Genomic DNA, 22,013 nt, shown 5'->3' on the forward strand with positions numbered 1-22,013 from the left:
ATGTTAAAACGGCTTTTTTGAATGGGGAACTTGAAGAAAACATATATATGCATCAACCTGATGGGTTTATTAAAAAAGGCAGTGAGCATTTAGTTTGTAAATTAAAAAAGTCAATATATGGACTGAAGCAAGCATCTAGGTAGTGGTATAAGAAGTTCGATTATGTGGTTGGTATCCTTTGGATTCACTGAAAATCTTGTCGACGAATGTGTTTACATGAAAACTGTAGGCAAGAATTTTATTTTCTTAATTCTGTACGTTGATGATATATTACTTGCCAGCAGTGACTTGACATTGTTGAAAACCACCAAAACTTTTCTATCTAAAAACTTTGATATGAAATACCTTGGTGAAGCCTCTTATGTGTTAGGAATTGAAATTAAAAGAGATCGAAAGAGGGATTTGCTGGGATTATGTCAACAGAGCTATATTAACAAGGTTTTGGCCAGATTTGAAATGCAAAAATGTGCTGGTGGAGAAGTGCCTATTTCCAAGGGTGATAAATTACATAAGGGTCAGTGTCCAAGGAATGAATTGGAAAGGAATGATATGAGTAGTAGACCTTATGCTAGACTTGTTGGCAGCCTAATGTATGTTCAGGTGTGTACAAGGCCAGATTTGGCATTTGCGGTAGGGATGTTGGCTAGGTTCCAGTCTAATCCTGGACACGAACATTGGGTTGTAGGGAAGAAAATTTTGAGATATTTGCAGAGAACCAAAAATCATATGTTGGTGTACAGAAAAGTTGAAGGCTTAGATGTTGTAGGGTACACTGATTCAGACTTTGCAGGGCATTATCCGGAATCTATGAAATCTACTTCTGGGTATGTTTATGTGATGGCAGGAGGTGCAATTGCCTGGAAAAGTGTCAAACAGACGCTGACAGCTACCTCCACTATGCAAGCTGAGTTCATTGCTATTTATGAAGGGGTATGTCAAGGTTTATGGCTTAGGAACTTTCTGATGCAGACTAAGTTACTGGATTCACTAAATAGCAGACCTTTGAGAGTGTTTTGTGATAACTCTGCGGCTGTTTGCTTCACTAAGAATAACAAGAGGTCAACGAATTCTAAGCACATTGATCTAAAATATTATAGTGTAAGAGAGAGAGTTAAGAACAAAGAAATTGAGATAACACAGATTGCTACCTTATTTCAATTAGCTGATCAATTCACTAAGGCATTGAGTGTAGCAGCTTTTCAGAAACATGTTGCTGATATAGGAGTTCTTCCCGCTATAGATGCCTAGCTAGGATCAGTGGGAGCATTGCATTTTGTTGTAGGAGTTTTAATTTTAGTGTATTTTCAGTTTTGGTATCGCTGGAACTTGAGTAGTTTTGATGTTATATTTGAGTTTATTTTCTGTTTTGTTGTCTGAAATTTGAAACTCATGTAATGACTGAATTTTATTTCAATAAAACCATGGTATTATTCAGAAGCTTTTCTTGCTGCAGCCTTGTGTTTTGTAATGTTTCTGTGTTCAGTTTTTTGCAAATAGCTATTTGTATTGTGACGATTGGAATAAGTTGAATGAAACAACTCTACAGGTTCCTACTTCAGTTGCAAGCATTTTAAATTATGGATTATAATGGTTTCAGCAGTGCTTGAGATTTTGATAGTCAAAATCCTTTGTTTAATTTGGACCATCATACACAAATAATACACTTTACTTTTGACAAATACTCATAAGTGTATGTATGAATTTAGTTAAAATTGTATCAATCGAACTCCTGTGAGTTATGCAGTCAGTTTAGTAGTTATGGGATGGCATGCTTTTGAAAAATCATGTTCTTTCCTTTGCTCTTTTCCTGCTGTTTGGCTTGACTGAGTTTGCATCAAGTTTCTGAATTTTATGCAGTTTCATGTGCACACTTCAGAGGTTATTTCATTGTTTTAATTGTCTGCAGTTGAGTGAATAATGTAGTCCAAGTGGGAGAATATAAGATGTGGACATACATTAATCACCTAGAGCAACTGTATATGATTACTTGTGAATGGAATAACCGAGATTGCATTGGATTCTTACCCTGTTGTAATAAGGAATTGTATCTGTATCCTTATTATTTAGGGAACTTGATATACTTGTGAATCAGGTAATATATTGATACAAGATAGAGGATATTACTTGAAGTATTAGGATTCGTTAATGGGAAGAATTCTGATATCTTACCTCTATATATATAAGGTTTGGTCCCTGCGTTCTCTACACACGAGCTTTAAGGAACTCAGCCCCATTAAGAGTAAACTCGGACTTAGAGCAACTGCAGAAGACCAACCTTGCTTCAATGGCTTTCGACTCTTTTTCGGCATCAGGTAAGTTCTCTATTCTGACCAAGATATATATTAATTTAACATGCGAATGTGCTATATTAGTGATTATTCAGATTTAATTCACAACATCATCATTATATGTGTGTGTGTGTGTGTCTCTCTCTCTTTGTGTGAGTGTGAATTTGTTGTAATTTGGCTTATGGTGAAATTGGACGTTCTCATACTTCTATATAGAATATGTGCATATATATTAATACATGTCATGACTACGCTTGACCGATTTGATCGGATTCGAAAATATGGTGAAATTAGCTAAATTTTTTAGCACACTGATAATTTATTATAATAATCTCATCCAACGGTCGGTTTTTCCATTTTATTTGAATTGATAGAGGTTGCCCTTTGGAGTGTATGATATATAAATATAGGTTTATAAGAGTAACTAAGTTTGACCTAGCTGATCAAATTCGAAATGAGAACCAAATTGGCTGGATTTTCTACCACCACCATAAAACATTACAATCTCTCCATCGAGCGGTTGGTTTCTCAGAATTCATTTTCCATTTCACGGTTGTTTTAGAATGAACCTCAACAATTTAAATGCAATGTATAAGTCAATACAACTTTAGAAGACAAATTGGTATAGGCCAACGTCTTTGTAATTAAAATTGAAGTTTTTATCTTATGTTCACGCACATCCATCTATGTAATATTTACAGACGGGATGTGAAAAAATAAGCACGTTTCGCGGTCGTCATGCAATCGGTCAACTACGAAGACATACAAGTGACGACGGTTGACCAATTCGATCGGATTTGAAATTATAGTGAAATTGGCTAAATTTTTTACCACACATAATTTATTGTAATAATCATATCCAACGGTTGGTTTTTCCATTTTCTTTGAATTGATAGAGGTTGCTCTTTAGAGTGTATGATATATAAATATAGGTTTATAAGAGTAATTAAGTTTGACCTAGTTGATCGAATTCGAAACGAGAACTAAATTGGCTGAAATTTTTACAACCACCATAAAACATTACAATCTCTCCATCGAGCGGTTGGTTTCTCCAAATTCATTTTCCACTTCATGTTTGCTTTAGAATGAACCTCAACAATTTAAATGCAATGTATAAGTTATACAACTTTATGAGGCAAACGTCTTTGTAATTAAAATTGAAGTTTTTATCTTATGTTCACACACATCCATCTATGGAATATTTACAGACGTGATGTGAAAAAATAAGCACGTTTCGCGGTCGTCATGCCACCGGTCAACTAAGAAGACATACAAGTGACGACGGTTGACCAATTCGATCGGATTTGAAAATATGGTGAAATTGGCTAAATTTTTTACCACACTCATAATTTATTGTAATAATCATATCCAACGGTTGGTTTTTCCATTTTCTTTGAATTGATAGTGGTTGCTCTTTAGAGTGTATGATATATAAATGGGGAAATGATCATTTACCCAATTTTAGCTTAAAAATTGCTCACTTGCTCCACTAACAGTTTTTTAACCCCATTTACCCAAAACACTCTAAGAGATTATTTCCCTAATACTCAATTAATTTTTTTTTTATTCTTTTTATTTATTTTTGGGACACTTTTGCCCTCTCCTTCTTTGTCACTTAGAGAGAGAAATGATGGGAGACCTTGCCGGACTCCGGTGACTAGTGGCCGGCAGCGGACTCCGGCGACCGGTTACCGGAATCCCGAATCCGGCTACCGGACCGGTGACCGGATTCCGGCGTCTGATTTTATTACCCTCCAGTAATATCCAGTAATCATATTATTGCCCCCCAATGCTCATATTATTGCCTCCCAATAATCATATTATTGTCGTCCAGTGAATTGTATAAACTTCCAAAACCAAAATGAATACACTACAGGCACAATTGATCAATTTATAATCATATTATTGCCTCCCAATAATCATATTATTGCCCTCCAGTGAATTGCATAAACTCCCAAAACCAAAATTAATATACTACATGCACAATTGATCAATTTATATGCATATTATTGCCCCCCAATACTCATATTATTGTCTCCCAATACTCTTACTTTTATACGTTATCAGCACGCTCAGAGCCAATAGCCAAGAAAAAAAACTCTAGTTTACTAGTTTCTTTCCGTCAAAAAAAAAAAAAAAACCCTAAGAAGGAAAAAAATTTCTTCTTTTCTGCCGCTATCCAAAAAAAAAAAAAATTTGTTTTGGCCGCCGGCCTCACCGCACCCAGCTAAGAGAAATTGATCTCCACACCCAACAGCAGGACTAGAGCAATTGATCTCCACACTGCCCTTGAGACCCGATCTCGACCTCAACGACGATACCTCTGCATCGTTGCCGCACCCAGATCGGATTCGTCAGCCCCCCACCGTCGCAGCACCCAGATCGGCGATGACGTATCAACCCACCCGCCACCTTGATGCCCAGCCCCCGGCCCCCCACCGTCATAGGAGCTTGATCTCCATAGCCGCTTGGTTCTGTTCTTCAATCGAACCGGACTCGAGGACGCCGATTTTCGAGGCTGACGGTGGTCGCTGAGTCGTCTCAGCCGGGAAGAGAGAGAGAGAGAAACTGGAGGTGGAGATCCGGGGGAGAGAGAGAGAGAGAGTCTGGGAAGGAGAGAGAGACTGAGAAGAGAGGGATGAGTTTTAATTTAATTAATAGGGGCTAAAATCTCAATAGATGTTAGATTGGGTAAATGAGGTTAAATAACTCTTAGTGGAGTAAGTGGGCAATTTTTAAGCTGAAATTGGGTAAGTGGTCACAGCCCATATATAAATATAGGTTTATAAGAGTAACTAAGTTTGACCTAGTTGATCGAATTCGAAACGAGAACTAAATTGGCTGAAATTTTAACAACCACCATAAAACATTACAATCTCTCCATCGAGTGGTTGGTTTCTCCAAATTCATTTTCCACTTCATGTTTGCTTGAGAATGAACCTCAACAATTTAAATGCAATGTATAAGTTATACAACTTTATGAGGCAAATTGGTATAGGGCAACGTCTTTGTAATTAAAATTGAAGTTTTTATCTTATGTTCACACACATCCATCTATGGAATATTTACAGACGTGATGTGAAAAAATAAGCACGTTTCGCAGTCGTCATGCCACCGGTCAACTAAGAAGACATACAAGTGACGACGGTTGACCAATTCGATCAGATTCGAAAATATGGTGAAATTGGCTAAATTTTTTACCACACTCATAATTTATTGTAATAATCATATCCAACGGTTGGTTTTTCCATTTTCTTTGAATTGATAGAGGTTGCTCTTTAGAGTGTATGATATATAAATATAGGTTTATAAGAGTAACTATGTTTGACCTAGTTGATCGAATTCGAAACGAGAACCAAATTGGCTAAAATTTTTACAACCACCATAAAACATTACAATCTCTCCATCGAGTGGTTGGTTTCACCAAATTCATTTTCCATTTCATGTTTGCTTTAGAATGAACCTCAACAATTTAAATGCAATGTATAAGTTATACAACTTTAGGAGGCAAATTGGTATAGACCAACGTATTTGTAATTAAAAATGTAATTATTATCTTATGTCCACGCACATCCATCGATGAAATATTTACAAACGTGATGTAAAAAAATAAGCACGTTTTGCTGTCGTCACGCCATCGGTCAACCAAGAAAACATACAAATAACTACGGTTGACCAATCCGATCGGCTTCGAAACGCTGGTGAAATTGATTAAATTTTTAACCACACACATACTTTATTGTAATAATCACATCCAACGGTCGGTTTTCCCATTTTCTTTGAATTGATAGAGGTTGCTCTTTGGATTGCATGATATATAAATATAGATTTATAAAAAAATTAGTGTCTTTAAATATTTATTATAAATAAAGCCTACAAGGCTCATCTCGAAAACGCCCGCAAGGTCCGGCCCGGCCCGGCCTGAAAAAGCCCTCAAGGCCCGCTTTATATGGACGGGCTTGGATCATTCAGTAAGACATCGGTCAAACTTTAGTTTTACATCGGTTCTGGACTGATGTCTATTAACAAAATTCTAGTAGTGTATATACACTCTATGTTTTCCAAAAATCTGTTGTAGACACAAGAAATTTAATGAAAATAGAATTCATCATTGTTCTAAAACTCGGCCGCCCAGCCCGCTTAGGCGCGCCTAGGCGCTGGGCGGCAGGTGACCGCCGCGAGTAAGGCCAAGTCGGTGAGGTAGGCGGCCTGGGTTTTGGGCGGCCGATTAGTCGGCTTGGGCGGGAGATTAATCGGCCTAGTCATCTGGGCGGAGTAGGCGGATCTGCTTTTTTTTTTTTTTTTTTCAAGAACTTTCTCATCGCAGAGGCTTTCTTGGAGGAGGCGGGGGGATGCGGTGGATCGTCGTTCTGGATGTCTTTGGAGGAGACGAGAATTGCGAGGTTTGCGATGATGTTTTGTGAATCTAAACCACTAATTTGCTCAAACACCCACCACATTTGAAGGTTGGGATTTCATAGCTCGATTTCCAGAAACACCAAAATAGCATATCAGAACTTGGTGAATTGGGTAGCACAGAAATGAAGAAACACGAATTGGATTTTGATTTTGGTTTCTGGGTATTTGAAATTTCAAAGAGAGGACTGAAAGATTGAAACTTTAAGATGAGGGAAAGAATATGGATTGGGTTTGCTTTATTTGTGATATGGGGTCTTGGGTTGCTTAAGGTGAAGACGTTGGAGATTGAAATCAACAGAGGGCACTGGAAAAGTGAAAAGGTATGAGCTTTCGACTGAGAGAATGTTTAAGGTTGTGGCGGTGTGTTGCAGTGTTAATTTTTGCTTTTTTGGCTTGGTAGGGTTTAAGGTCTAATTATAGATGAGACGTCCAGTTTAAGTAGATGAAGGGGACTAATTTTGTCTAATTTTACATGTTATTAATTTATTGTTGGTCTTTAAACATTTTTATTTATATAATTAATTAATTATATGTCATACAATTAACTTAAAAATTAAAAAATTAAAAACCGCCTAGTCCCCGCCTAGGCCTCTGGGCGCTAGTCCCTGGGTCACCACCCGACTAGCGCCTAGCGTTTTTTCGAACCTTGGAATTCATTAAATAATTCGGTCAACATTTGAAATTATGACCGAACAGACTTAGTTGGGGTGTGAGTCCCACAAAAAGGTACATGTGGCACGTCAGTCACCAAAATCAAGTAGACTCTGTGAATGACACATAGTGACGCATGAAGGGTCTACCGCAATAAATGAATGCATTCCGGTTAAATCAATTGATGTTAAGATGGATCAACCAAATTGAATTAGTTGATTATGAATAAAATCAAGCTTTAAATATAGCCTACTGATTAGATATCAAATCAAATTAAATTGATTGATTGGTAATCAAATATTAAATTGATTGACCAAATTCCTTAAACAATTATGATTAAATCAATTAATTAAGATTGATTGATTTAATTATGTTATTAAGAAAACACAATTAATATCGTGTCATCAATGTGTTCCAAAATGAGAGAGACGCCAACACTATAAATACTCCCTCTCAAACCAAGAGAAGGACTTCAGTCAGAGGGAATAAATCAGTCCAAAAACTCAGAATTCTCCCAACACTGGTAAAGAACCATTAAGCCGCAAACTAGTCGGTTCCTCTACCAAACACCAACCACAAACCGCAAAGTACTCGTCATGTGGCAACCTTTGTTACCACTACACAACTCAAGGTCAAGCATCTATTGCCCTTGAGTTGACATACTGTCAGAAATCAAATCAGAGGATTATATAAAGATTAAAACCGACATTCAAATCATCAATAAAATTATTATATTTTTGTGTACAAGTGTGCATTTTATTTGTTTTCAGATTTCTGTGTTTACAAATTGGCATGCTCAGTTGGACCTCTTTGCGTCCCATCTCTTTCTCCATAAACAACTTCAAAAAAATCCATCTGGGGGCCTAGTCTCACACTCATTCTCTCTCATGGCTATATGTTCAAATAATGTTGTAGATTACGAGGCGTTGATCATTGGCCTCGAGATAGCGCTGGAAATGAGGATTGACACTTTGCAAGCCTATGGAGATTCTCAGCTGATTGCCAGAAAAATAAATGACGAATATGCAGTAAAAAATGAGAACCTCATTCTGTATCATCAGAGGGCCACATTCCAGATCCGAGAATGACAAAGCAGATGCACTGGCTAATTTGGCAGCATCCTTGACCCTCCCAGATGAGAGAGATGTCTAGATCACAGTTGGGAACGTCGGTTATTGCCTCCCGCATTTGAATGGACGGAGGAATCCCAAGAAATACATGCAGTCTCAGTGCTCGAAGTCGAAGATGAAACAGATTGGTGAAAAGACATGATTGAGTATTGCCAAACCATAAAGCTGCCAAGTGATCCAAGGAAAAAAGTGTACGTGAGACGAACAGCCCTTCGATTCACTTATCTGAATGACACCTTGTACAAAAGGTCATTTGATGGGTACGTCTAAGGTGTTTGTCGAAAGAAGAGGCAGCTAAAGCTCTTAAAGACCATTCAGGCATTTGTGGAGCTCATCAGGACTTGCAGCCCAGCTGAAACGAATAGGCTACTACTGGCTGACAATGGTACATGACTCAGTAAATTACGCCCGGGCCTGCAAGGCATGCCAGCTACATGGGGATTTCATACATCAACCTGCAATCCCTCTTCACTCTGCAACTCTCTCATACCCCTTCGAAACATGGGGATTGGATGTTATAGGTGCTATAAACCCTAAATCCTTACGCCTGCATCAGTATATATTGGCTGTAATAGATTATTTCTCTAAATGGAGTGAAGCAATTCCCCTCAAGATAGTAAAAGCAGAGGATGTTGCAAATTTTATCAGGGCTCATATCATACATCGTTTCAGAGTCCCCTCAAAGATAATATCTGACAATGCCTCATATTTCAAGTGCAAGGCCATGGTTACATTATGCGAGAAGTAAAACATCCAGCACACATTTTTGGCAAGTTATAATCCGACGGCTAATGGTCAAGCAGAGGCTTTCAACAAAGTGCTTTTGCAACATCCTAAAGAAAATGGTTTTAGAAAACAAAAGAGATTGGCATGATCATCTCCCTGAAGCACTATGGGCCTATAGAACCACCGTCCGCACGACGACTGGTTGCACACCATACAGCTTGGTTTATGGGTCTGAAGCGGTGTTGCCATTAGAGGTTCAACTGCCATCCTTGAGGATAGCCATATTACTAGCAAATCCCAATGAAATGCTAAAATCGGACTTGCAGACCTCGAAGCACTTGATGAAAAGAGACTTGTAGTCTAACAGAGGCTCGAAATCTACCAGGCTCAGGTTGCAGGCGCCTTCAACATGAGAGTTAAATTCCGATTCTTTAAAGTAAGAGACTTAGTTCTAACAATCCGAAGGCCTATTATTGTTACCAGAAAGTCGAAGGGGAAGTTCGAGCCAAAATGGGAGGGTCCGTATGTTGTTACCAGAGTCTTCACTAAAGGCACATATGAGCTTTCAAATACAGACGGAGACTGTATCTACCCCTGTGTGAATGGGAAATTCGTCAAGAAGTTCCACATCTAAAGAAGCTCGCTAGGCTGAAAACCTGAAACGGCAGCCCAAGTAAAAATACTGAGCAAAAAAAAAAAAAACAAAACAAAAATGCTCGCTGCATTGAAAACTCGAAAGGGCTGTCTAGACAAAAGTTAGAGCACAATATCCTAGAACTACGACGGCTTGATCCCTTAAAAGGGGTACGTAGGCAGTCTAGTCTTAAAAACTAGATGCAGCCACCCAATCAAAAATAGCTCTCCATTCCTGAATCAATCAAGTGAACTACGGGCAGCTTGATCCCTTCACAGGGTACGTAGGCAACCTAGTTTAAACTAGGTACAGCTGCAAAATTTTAAAAATAATCATCAATCAGGGGAACTACATTTGGCTTGATCCCTTAACCGGGTACGTAGGCAGTCTGGTAATAACTGGATTCAGCCATCTTTTCCAACACATTTGCTTTCCTTTATTTTAATTTGTGGTTAAATAATCAATAATCACATGTTGAATTATAACAGGGTCTACAAGCAAATAAAGGAAGGAAAAAATACGTGATCATAATAACTTCAGTTTTTATTACAGGAGAATGAAAACAGTCACAAAATGAAGGCGGTTAAACTAAAGTACAATATTTAAAGCAAAGGTTAACAAAAGAAAAGGAGAACAAGAGTCCCAAACCAAATCATAAAGAAAGAGACAACATTTGAATGTCTATGCAGTTGGAAAAAGGGAAATAAAAGAATCAAATGACTTCTGATACTTTTCTCTCTCCAGCTTGCTTGAAGATATAGCCTGTTCGATCTCTGGGAGCTTGTCCTTTACACAATCCGACTTCTCTTTAAGGAGCTGCCGCCCTTGATCCTCCTGCTCTTTGATGGATTCCTTCAGCAACTTTATGGTATTCTCAATGGAGGCCTTCTAACTGTCATATTTCCGACAACGCTTTCTAACCCGTTCCTCATCAACTTTGATATCAAGTTCTGTAGCCTGCAAGTCTTGGAGCTTCTTGGAAGAATCTTCCAACCGGGAGTCTAAATCCTATTTGACTTTCATGCATTCCTCATAGTCAAAAATCAGGTTATCAGCAAACTCAACATCAACTCTTGTGCTCTCTTTTCAGAAGTGCAATAGTTCTCAAAGAATCCACTGCTGCCGCTAGCATATCTCCAATGGTGGATGTGAATTTCTCGAACAGATCTTTACCAGACTTCAAGGACTCAATGTCGGGACGGAGCATACCCAAAGCTAATTTGATTTCTTCATGATGGGCCAATAAATCTTCTGATGTCTTTGAGGAAGAAACTTTCACAAAAATGTCACTCACATGACCAATAAGATAGTTCCTCGTGAATGAAGCCAGCTCAGGATCAAGTATAGCTGATAGAAAGCTCCCCATATCCTCTATAGTCGCCATGCACTTGGTTGAGGGATGTTTGCTAGAAATACCGGCTTTCTGAGGTACAGCTGCTTTCTTAACATCTTGATCAATAGTAGTTTGAGCCCTTTGGGGACGTACGTTGCTCGGACGCTCTGCAGGTTTCCTTTTAGAAGTTCGGACTACAATTTCCACTCTAGAAGGATCAGTACTTGAGCTAAATCCACTTTCTGTTTGCTGGACATTTGGAACAACTGCTGAAGGATTATTAGGAGGATTTAAACTGTTAGGTTTCCTCTTGGGAGCTTTCTGTGCATCTTGACTATCAGTTCTTGCCTTGGGGAAACTCACATCTCTGGATACTGTCTTTTCAAAAGTTGCCACCTTCTCATGGCTAATACGCTTCCTACTAATACGGTTATTACCATCTGGCCTAACCTTGCTAAGGTCTGTTTGAGAATTCTGACTCTCTTGTCTAGGTAAAGATGAAATATGAACTTCCTTTCTCAGATCCGCAGAAACATCAGCAAGTTTGTTCACTATAAAGACACGATGATTGGGTTCAGGAGATTTCTTAGTGAAAGTCTTGAAAGTCTTCGATACTAAATGCCCTAGATAAAGTATACAAGCTTTCAACCACCACTTGTAGTACCACCAAGTGCATTCTCCTTCACGCGTCGATCTTCGGATATAAACACGAGCTGTTTTGTTCCTCCTATAAAGAATAGACTGGGCTCTCGCTAAGTCCTCAACAAAACACTGCTTCCTCTTTGACACGCTAAAAGAGAGGCGGTTAGAGGGAACACTCTGATCATAGCTGAATTGACGTGCAAATCTGTTAGGATAATACGGCTCCAAAATAAGCTGACCGTCTACTCTCATAGGAAGGCATGCAGAGCAAGACCCAAAAGAAACTCAAGTCTCTCGTCTGACAGAGTCTCATCGTCTAACAGAAAACAGCCCTCAGTTTCAAGAAAAGCATGGGGACGATAGATTGCAGACGTGTTATCCCAAAAGACCATTATGGCGCAAGTAATGGACAAATCTTTGCTTGCAACATAAGCAGACCTTGCTAGACGCGGATAATTTGCTGGAAACTCACTGTCCGCTTGTCGTTTACACAACTGCGGAAAATATTCCCTAAGCCAGCCAAGTACATAATGTATGGGTAAGCACACTTTTGAGGGGGGCATCCCCTACAGGATGAGAAGCAACTTCTCTAAGGCGGTGATAAATATACCCTAATGTTGTCGGTGCAATGGAAACTTTAACTCCGTTTGCCATCAAACACGCCATATGAAATGTCTCCAGCCTTATTGTTTTATTCCAGGTGGGTAAGACAAACCTGTCAAAAAAAAGCAGTGTCAGGAAAATGTATCCAATACAAACTTGCGAACAGACTGAAATGGAGAGGGGACAAACCTGCACAACCAAAATACAAGAAAAGCAGCAAGCTTCCCTTCCTCAGAAATTCTCAATGGTAGTCTAGGAGTCCTTGACTTTGGCAGCACTGCGTTGTCTTCGTCAGGTGAAGCATATACGAGTTCCCCTTGGAAGAAATGGGTAAGCCATTGATCCTAGTAAATGTCGTCGTACACATATTCAATACACAATGCAGAATGTATTTGTAAAAGCTCCAAGACTGTGGGAGGATATAGATATTTATTCCACAAATCCTTATTAGTTGGAAGAAATTCTTCATAAGGAACGCCAGAAATGGGCAGACCTCCGATAACTTTCAAGTCAGATAAAGAAATGTTCATCTCACAATCGGCAAAATGTAATGTGTTGGACAAAGGGCCCCATAATTCACAAAATGCCCTCCAAACATTCTTTGAAGACTCATAAGGATAGCGAGACACAGCAACAGCTCCATATATACCTGCTTCATATAAGGTATCCTTGAAGGTCTCCAAGACATTTTCGGTCCATTCTAATACGCCGAAGCCAAAGATGGATCGACCTCGAAAGTTAAAATCGTTGCCCCATTCTTGCTTACTCTGTAACATCCAGTGTAGTGCCGGATAAAAGTTCGCTCCAACAAACATCTTATCATCACCATACTCATCATTGTTCACCTTTTCCAGAGTATAGGCCTGAAACAGGTTGCTATAACTGGGGCACGATTTGATGACCTCATCTTCTGCGTGAGGGTCGAATCTAAGAATGCCAGAATGAACATTGGCCTGAGTAGCCCATGTTGGTCGACTCTCAAGCGACATAGTGAGTTTGATCGAACGTAACGAAAGAGATCTCTCGTATTCCTGACCGCTTTTAGCCACACGTTCGCCCTTTCCGGGAGCTCGTTTAGTACAAAGTTCTCCATGTGGGTTCATTCTCTGAAAACAGAAAGCATGACAGAATGGTCAAGCCTCGTACACGTAAAGACATTACACACACGATGCTTGAGGGGGCAACTGTTGAATAATAAAAAATTAAAAAAAATCTAAACATAATTGTCATGTTGAATACTTCTTTGTATATCACCTCAAACAAGGTTACAAGGCATATATATATAACTACTGTACGTTCTGATATCCTTACATCTAGGAGCTATTCTAGGTAAGCATAACAAAGATGATAACTACAGAAGATTACATAAGATTATCTACTCAATACAAGATAATTACGGAATCAGTTGGGATCCTTTCCTTCAATACTCCCCCTCAAGTTAGGAGTGTAGATGTTGATCACGCCTAACTTGCGCAACAATACATTAAACCGATTCGAACTGAGGGACTTGGTGAAGATATCCGCTGGTTGCTCCTTCGTCTTAACATGCATTGTTCGAACCAATCCTCTTTGCACCTTCTCTCGTACAACATGACAATCGATCTCAATGTGTTTGGTCCTTTCATAAAACACGGGATTAGATGCTATGTGTATGGCTGCCTTATTGTCACAAAACAACTTGACCGGTTGCACCTGTTTGACATTCAGATCATTCAAGAGGTATAACAACCAAGTAATCTCACAACAAGTAGTGGCCATTGACCGATACTCGGCTTTCTCACTCGAACGCGAAACCGTTGTTTGCTAAGGTCTTCCACAAAATGGGAGCATCTCCAAGAAAGATGCAGTAGCCTGTTGTCGACCTCCTTGTGTCCTTGCAACGCGCCCAATCTGCATCGCAATATGCCTTTAATTCCAATGTTCCTTTAAAAGGTAGAAAAATCCCCTGACCCGGGGTTTGCTTGAGATATCTTAGCACTTTGTATGCTGCGTCCAAATGAGATTGTCTTGGTTTGTCCATGAATTGACTGAGAATATGGACTGCGTACACAAGGTCCGGCCGTGTGATGGTTGGATAAATGAGGCGTCCAATAAGCCTCCTATACTGAGATGCATCTTCTATCAACTTCCCCTCTGCCTTTGTAATAAGCCTCCTATACTAAGACGCATCTTCTATCAACTTCCCCTCTGCCTTCGTGAGAACGGTATTTTGATCAACCGGAAACTTTGAGGGTTTCGAGCCAAGAAAACCTGTGTCTTCAAGTATCTCTAGTGCATACTTTCTTTGACTCAACACAATGCCTTGTTTAGACCTAGCTACTTCCAATCAGAGGAAGTACTTCAGCTGCCTCATATCTTTAACTGTCCCATATCTTCTTGTGATGTCATCTAGACTGTTGCCTGCTAGAATCACATCATCTACATAAACCAACAAAGCTGTAAAGGTACCTTGATGGTTTCGAACGAACAAGGAATAGTCAGACCATGATTGTCGAAAACCAGCGAACTTGAGGGCTGAGGAGAGCTTCAAGAACCATTGTCTGGAGGCTTGCTTCAAGCCGTATAACTACTTGTATAATTTACAGACTGTACTCCCCCTTTCATTCAAAACCAAGTGGAAGTTGCATGTACACATCTTCATGAAGGTCCCCATTAAGAAATGCATTGTTCACGTCTAATTGGTAGAGATGCCAATTCTGCTGAGCTGCAAGACTGAGTAATAACCGGACAGTGGTGAGTTTGGTAACCGGCGCAAATGTTTCTCGATAATCAAGACCTTCGACTTGATTGTATCCTTTTGCAATAACCGCGCTTTATACCGTTCAATGGTGCCATCAGGATTATACTTGATCTTGTACACCCATTTACAGCCAATTGGTTGTTTGTGGGCTGGAGGAGGAACTAGACTTCACGTATGATTGGCTTGTAGCGCTTGAATCTCAAGTTGCATAGTTTCTCTCCATTTAGGATCTTTAATTGCCTTGAGAAAACGAAGTCGGTTCTCTTTGCAGAGAAAGATTAGTAGCAAAGGTTATGTGAAAAGAAGAAAGGTTGGCATAAGGAAGAACCTGAGAGATACTGTGAGCCGTACTAGGAGAGTGAACCTCATCCGAAGAAGATGATGGAGTGGGCCGTGAGGGAAGGGCCGCTTCATTGTGGAAGTCCTACAATGCCGTGGGGATTTTGGTGGCATGAGTTGACTTGCGGAGATGTGGTGCAGCTAAGGTTGGAGGTGAAGGTAATGAACGGTGTTCCGAGAGAGAAGGAGCAGAAGATGCATGATTTGTGACTGTTTTGGATGGAGAAGAGAGAAGATTATCTTCAGCGGAAGTTTGGGAATTTGGAGAAAGGGAATTATTTTCGGCGGAACTTGGAGGACAAACTGATGTGAAAGGCTCTTGTGTAGGATTCGAAGGAGAGATTGTAGGAGTTGGAGTGTGAAAAACATCATAATGAAGAGAATGAGTCAAAGAAGGAAATAAATTATTTTGAGGTGAAGAAGAAACAAAATTTGTTTGGAAAGGAAATTCTTGTTCAACGAAGAACACATCCCTTGAAACTAGGGATTTCTTGGTTGTCAAATCATACACCTTGTATCCCTTTTTCCCATTTGGATAGCCGACAAAAACAGTTGACCTTGGATCAAATTTGGAAGGACGTGTAGGATGGGTGGACACAAAACATTTACAGCCAAAAACTTTTAAATGAGAATAATTAGGCTCCTTGTTAAAAAGCTTTTCAAATGGTGTCTTACCTTGAAGATTTGGAGTTGGTGTCCTATTGATCAAGTAAGTCACAGTGAGTATCGCATCCCCCAAAAAAGGTCTTGGCAAATGTGCTTGGAAAAGAAGAGCCCTAGCAACGTTTAACATATGTCGATGTTTGCGCTCAGCCACACCATTTTGTTAAGGTGTGTTGACGCAACTAGTTTGGTGAATGATGCCTTTAGAAGAATAAAAATCAGGGATTGTGAATTCCGGACCATTATCACTTCTAACGACCTTAACAATTTTACCAAACTGAGTTTCAGCTAAATGGATGAAATGGATTAGCAAAGTGTGTGCTTCCGATTTTTGTGCCATCAAATACACCCAAGTGCTACATGAATGATCATCAACAATTGTCAAAAAATACTTTGCACCCGAATAAGTTGGAACACGAAAACCACCCCAAATATCGACATGAATTAAATCGAAACAAGATGCACTACGATTAACACTCAAAGGAAAGGGTTGCCTAGTAAGTTTGGCTAAAGGACAAATAGAACAAGAGTTTGAATCACAAGCTTTATTTGTAAGAAAAGAAAATAATGAAGAAACTTTATTCGAAGGGTGGCCAAGCCGTTGGTGCCACAAGTTGTCCGAGCTCGCATGAACCACATTGCATGTTCCTTCCTGTTGCAGATTGAGGCGGTAGAGTCCCTCCTTCTCAGTTCCCGTCCTAATCATCCTCCCCAATCGTAGTTCCTGTATGAAATAGATTTGTCTGAGAAAAATGGTAATATAGAAAGAGTCGAATGCTAGTTTGCTCACTGAAATCAGATTAAGATAAAATAGCGGAACACAAAGAACGTTATGAAGGACAAAATGGGGAGAGAAAACAACGGTGCCAATATGAGTGACATGCGTTGTGGTTCCATCAGGGAGTTTAACTCTTCGATTAGGTACTGATTTAAATGAGGTATGCAAACTAGGGTTGCAAACAATATGATCGCTAGCCCCACTATCTAGGATCCAAATTGGCTCTTTACTGTTTTGTGCAAGGTGGTAGATTTTACCTGAAAGTTCCTCATAGTTTGAGATGTTACCGACCAAATTGGCAGATGCAGACTTTGTTTGAGTTATGAGTTGGTTGAGGAGATGTTGACACTCCTCTCTTGTGAATGGAAAATTGACAAAAGCAGCTTCCTTGTCATCCTTCTGTGCCTCGACATGATTTTCCTTGGATCGAATTTGTCCACCTTCAGCAGCAGCATTATCATTCTTCCTTTTGCGACAGTATGCCTAGGTGTGCCCTTTGCCCTAGCAGTAGGTGCACTTCAAGTGTGCCCTGTAATACCGCGCAGTGTGATTATCCATCCCACACTTCTCACAAAATCTTGATGTTCCCGCACTAGGATCGAAGTTGCGGTTCTCTCCTTCTTAAGGACTGTTGCCTCTGTTCACTCGCTTGACCGCAAAGGTAGAGGATTCTGAAGAAATTGTGCATTTGTTAGCGGCGGTTTTCGCCTGCTTCTCTTGGCGTAACACCATTGCATAAGCTTTGTTGAGGTTTGGAAGAGGATCCATTCCTATTATGGTGCTGCGGGTTTGTGCAAAACTCTCATTTAGCCCCATAAGGAACTTCATGGTCTTTTGGCTTTCAATGAAAGTCTTGACCTCTATTGTAGCCTCACAGGTACAAGGAGGAAAGGAACAAAGAGCATCCTTTTCATCCCATAGACCTTTGAGTTTCGTGTAGAAGGAATTGACTGAGCTTGATCCTTGTTCACATCCATGTATAGCATTCTCTATATTGAACAACAAAATTGTATTAGTCTGAGAGAATCTCTCTTGCAATTCTAGCCACATACCTCGAGCATCCTTGCAGTGAACAACGCTGCTTTGATTCTCCTTTGACATGGCTGCCAGAAGCCAAGTCTTGACAAGAGTGTTACATCGATCCCATTGGTTCTGTTCATCGGCGTTGTGCGCTGGTCTTTTTAGGGTTCCGTTAATGAAATCCTTCTTGTTCTTGATAGTGAGCGCCATGTCCATTGATTGTGCCCACGTTGTGTAGTTATCTTCCATCAACGGTTATGAGACAAGAACTGCCCCTGGTTGATCCGAATGATGGACAAAGAGCGGGCCGGGTGATTGGAATTCTCCCATGGTTATGCGGTCCTGGAAGTGTTCGAACCCTTGTCTTGTTTGATGATCGAACGATCTTCGTCAACGGCCATGAGGTAATGGTTGTATTATGTTCTAAGGTCTCAATAGCGATGCTCTGATACCATAAACATAATTGTGGTGTTGAATACTTCTTTGTATATCACCTCAAACAAGGTTACAAGGCATATATATACAACTACTGTACGTTTTGATATCCTTACATCTAGGAGCTATTCTAGGTAAGCATAACAAAGATGATAACTACAGAAGATTACATAAGATTATCTACTCAATACAAGATAATTACGGAATCAGTTGGGATCCCTTCCTTCAATAAAATCCACTATGAAGCATGTAGTTACCGCAACATTATTCAAAAGAAAAGAGAGAAGAGGATAATGGCAGCAAAAACAAATGCTTTAGTTACAAATTATGTCTTTCAAATTCAAACAAATTGAATGTTGAAAAGCTACAAAACAGAAAACAAAAGGAATCTTTCAAATTTTGAATCAAATATCTCAAAATGAGATAAGAATGAGGTGGAAGAAGGCGTCCAAATTCAATTTCGGAGTCAAAGGTAAAGTCCTTGATCAGCAGCTTATCTTCATGTGCTTTGGGAAATTCAAATTTCAAACAGGCATTATCTAGCCCTCCAGAATCCTCACTGCCTCCTATATAAAGAACACAAAGCTGTACAAGAAACAGACAGAGGAATACAGAAGAATAAGTGAGTTAAGTTTCTGCATCAAAGTAAGGTAGCGTTAGAGAGGAAGAGAGAGTGACCAGTTGGTAGTTACCTGGAGATGACAATCCGATGACAGGAGAGCTTTATATTCAGGTATCCTGCTGGTCATATGTTTATGGCCTTTCTTGTTTTTTTTTTTCCTTTACCATTGCTGACGTCTCCATGAGTGCAGAAGACTTGCTTCTTTTCACATGCATGAGCTCTATAACCCTTCCAAAACAGCACCAATAACAAATCCTCCATACTAAAAAGCCTCAAAACCCCCCAAAGCCAAATACACCAACATCAAAGCCACAAAACCTCAAAAACTCTACTGCTGCCCACTAGAAATCAGAAGGAAAAAACAACCAAAAAACATTTTTCGAAATACCTTTATGTTGACAAGAAGTGCAGGTTCAAAGAATGAAAGAAGCACACTCACGGAGGAGGGATTTCAACAACTTTCTGATGGCAAAAGAAGAGAAGCGGATGGCTCACCTGTGTATTTTGCTATGCTTGCTTTCGATGCCTATATTGCGGGGCGTCCTGCGTATAGGTGGCGGGAGTAAGGTTGAAAAGGTTGAAGGGGGGTTCACTGCACTTTTTTGTTAATGCCTGTATCGCGGTGCGTCCTGCATATGGGTGGCAAAAATAAGCGTCAAATGAAAGCCTTGGGCTGCCGGTTCATACCAAGGACAAATCTGCGAAGTTCTTGGGTTCATAATAGTGGGGAAGCGGCTCCAAGATGATTCCGGTGCAGAGTTTCAACGCCAAGCTATGTCTCCACCTGCATCAAAGTCATCATCAAAATGCTGCCCCTGAAAGTAAAGTGGCCATCTTCCTATAGAAGGGTGCTTACCTTCAACAACAAGATCACAGCTCGCCTTCAGTCACAAATCGGCAGCGTGTTCTATTTGGCTCACCTGTGATCACTAAAACATAAAGTGGAAGAATTATGGGAATCGTTTGAAACCTACGACAAATACATATATACAGAAGCATCACAAATGCAAGAGCTGTTCAAATTCAAGTGGTGGGTGCAATAGAAAGAAGGTGGGCATGGTTAGCATTGGATGATTTGTTCTGATACCTTCTTGTGGGCATCATCAGTATGCAGCAAGAGGTGTACTCATGCCACCTAAAAGCCACGTAATAGTTCCTGCACAAGAACACCAAGCTATGAAAATCTTCTTCAAAAAAATATTGTATTCTTGTGGTCAGGACCTCTTGGATTGCAGCCTCGAGAAGTGTCATTTTCTTTCTCTTTCCTTGAGAGTCACAAGCACCAAAATACTGGGGTAGTTATGTTTTCTTCAAAAGATGTGGTACCTGCAACAGTTTTGATAATTAAAGAGTCAATACCAAGATAACACAAACATGTCTTGACGGTAGAAAAATAATCAGCACACAAGTCCTGTACGTGACTAAGCCATGGTGCTACTGTAGCTTTGTTTGAGAAGTAAAGACAAAGAAAGAAATGTGTGTGTGTGTGTGTATATATATATATATATTCAAGTTATCATTGTCAAAATTTGCTGCAAATTGCTTTGGCTTTAAACATGAGTCAGACAACAAAGACCAAATGGCTCTGAAGAATCATAAGTTTAATTAAGCTTTGTTTCTTCTCTCTCTCTCTCTCTCTCTCTCTCTCTCTCTCACTTTGATCCTAAGATGGGAGAACAATGGTTCAATAATGCAAGAAGACAAAATAGTGACCAAATAGAAGCCATAAATCCTTTTTCTTTTGTTTGGCGGTGGGAAACTCAGCAGTACACGTAAAAAAGAAAATCTTAAAGCATGATTATCCAACTATAGTGTGCTGCAAGTTTCTAGACTTTGTGTAATCAAAAGGTGTGAAAAGCATGCTGTAGTTGAATGGCAAGATGACAAAAACACAAAGCATGCAGTTGGATCGGTGACTCCAAGTTTGAAGCGGTGGTCTGCATGGTCAACAAACAAATGCCAAAAAAGAAGGGGAAAATTGATTATGTCTTCACAGAAGGGGGTCGTACTAGAAGAGCCGCACCAGCCCTTTGCTCCTGACCAACCGCCGCAATAGGGATCTGAACCTACACCAGCAAAGAAATTTAAAAAAATATGCTCAGTGTTTCGATTAATCAAAACCCAGGGAGAAGAGAGAAGAAAGTTGGAGGCTTTACCAGTTCAAGCTTTCGATTAAGAGTGCAGCATCTCCAGTATGGATCCCGCTATTTATGAAGGGCCAGACATCGAGTCTCCTTCTCCTAATTGAGCTGGCTGAGTTGATCTCCATCTCTAATTCAACCTCTATCCTAAGCTGATAACCACACCAGAGATATTCTCTAGGTAACTTGAAGCTTATCGAGTCATCCAATTTAGAGAAAACATCTGCTAGATGGAGTTTTGGGAGTTCAGTTTTGTCAAAAAGATAAGCTGGGGGTAGATAAAATCAAGTTGTTGGTATCCAAGTGTATGGGTTGCAAGCTTTTGGGCTCAGTTTGACAAAAGTTCGGGCCTGGTTAAATTGTTCCTTGATAAGTGAAATAAAAAGAAAGGAGGGGAAGGCGACACAAAGCCCACTTCAAATTCCAGGGTCCATTATGAAGTCCGGCACATTCGGATGCCCAATTTAAATAAGTGGACATTCTACTAAAATCGGGTGTCCACCAAAAAATGTTCCTTCGACGGGTTCAAAAAAATACATATCCGTTGAATAAAAAAATTGGGACAAAATTGTGAAAATCCAAAACGTTGAACTATAGTGGTTTGATGCCTTCACAAGGTATGTAGGCAGTCTAGATTTAAATCTGGATGCAACAGTGACCTTAATCGAATCCCTGGTTTTTTCTAGACCAAATTCACCAAATCCTTGTGACTACAAAAGTCATCCAAATTTCCATATTCAAATGACCTTAAAGTCACCTAAACACTTAACCAAAATTCTTTGGGGGGTCTTTTACCCATCGAAGCATCCAAACCTTCCCAAAAATCTGAACTACGAGTGGCTTGATCCC

General features: G+C 39.8%; 1 long non-coding RNA gene across 4 annotated transcripts; it reads right to left on the minus strand.

Annotated features, from left to right (window-relative positions):
• Window positions 1-18,596: 18,596 nt before the first annotated feature.
• On the minus strand, window positions 18,597-21,441 carry LOC133722431 (uncharacterized). Of its 4 annotated transcripts, XR_009852734.1 has the most exons (7): window positions 21,180-21,439; window positions 21,033-21,089; window positions 20,111-20,349; window positions 19,880-19,952; window positions 19,519-19,807; window positions 19,094-19,364; window positions 18,597-18,986 (listed from the first exon to the last, which is right to left on the minus strand). It is a non-coding gene; the product is annotated as an uncharacterized LOC133722431 (long non-coding RNA). The 4 variants fall into 4 exon arrangements; XR_009852735.1 differs by having other exon boundaries at window positions 19,094-19,251; window positions 19,880-20,349; window positions 21,180-21,441; XR_009852736.1 differs by having other exon boundaries at window positions 19,094-19,243; window positions 19,880-20,349; window positions 21,180-21,440.
• Between the last annotated feature and the right edge of the window lie 572 nt (window positions 21,442-22,013).

The sequence above is a fragment of the Rosa rugosa genome, chromosome 7 (assembly GCF_958449725.1).
Source record: "Rosa rugosa chromosome 7, drRosRugo1.1, whole genome shotgun sequence".
Classification (NCBI taxonomy): domain Eukaryota; kingdom Viridiplantae; phylum Streptophyta; class Magnoliopsida; order Rosales; family Rosaceae; genus Rosa; species Rosa rugosa.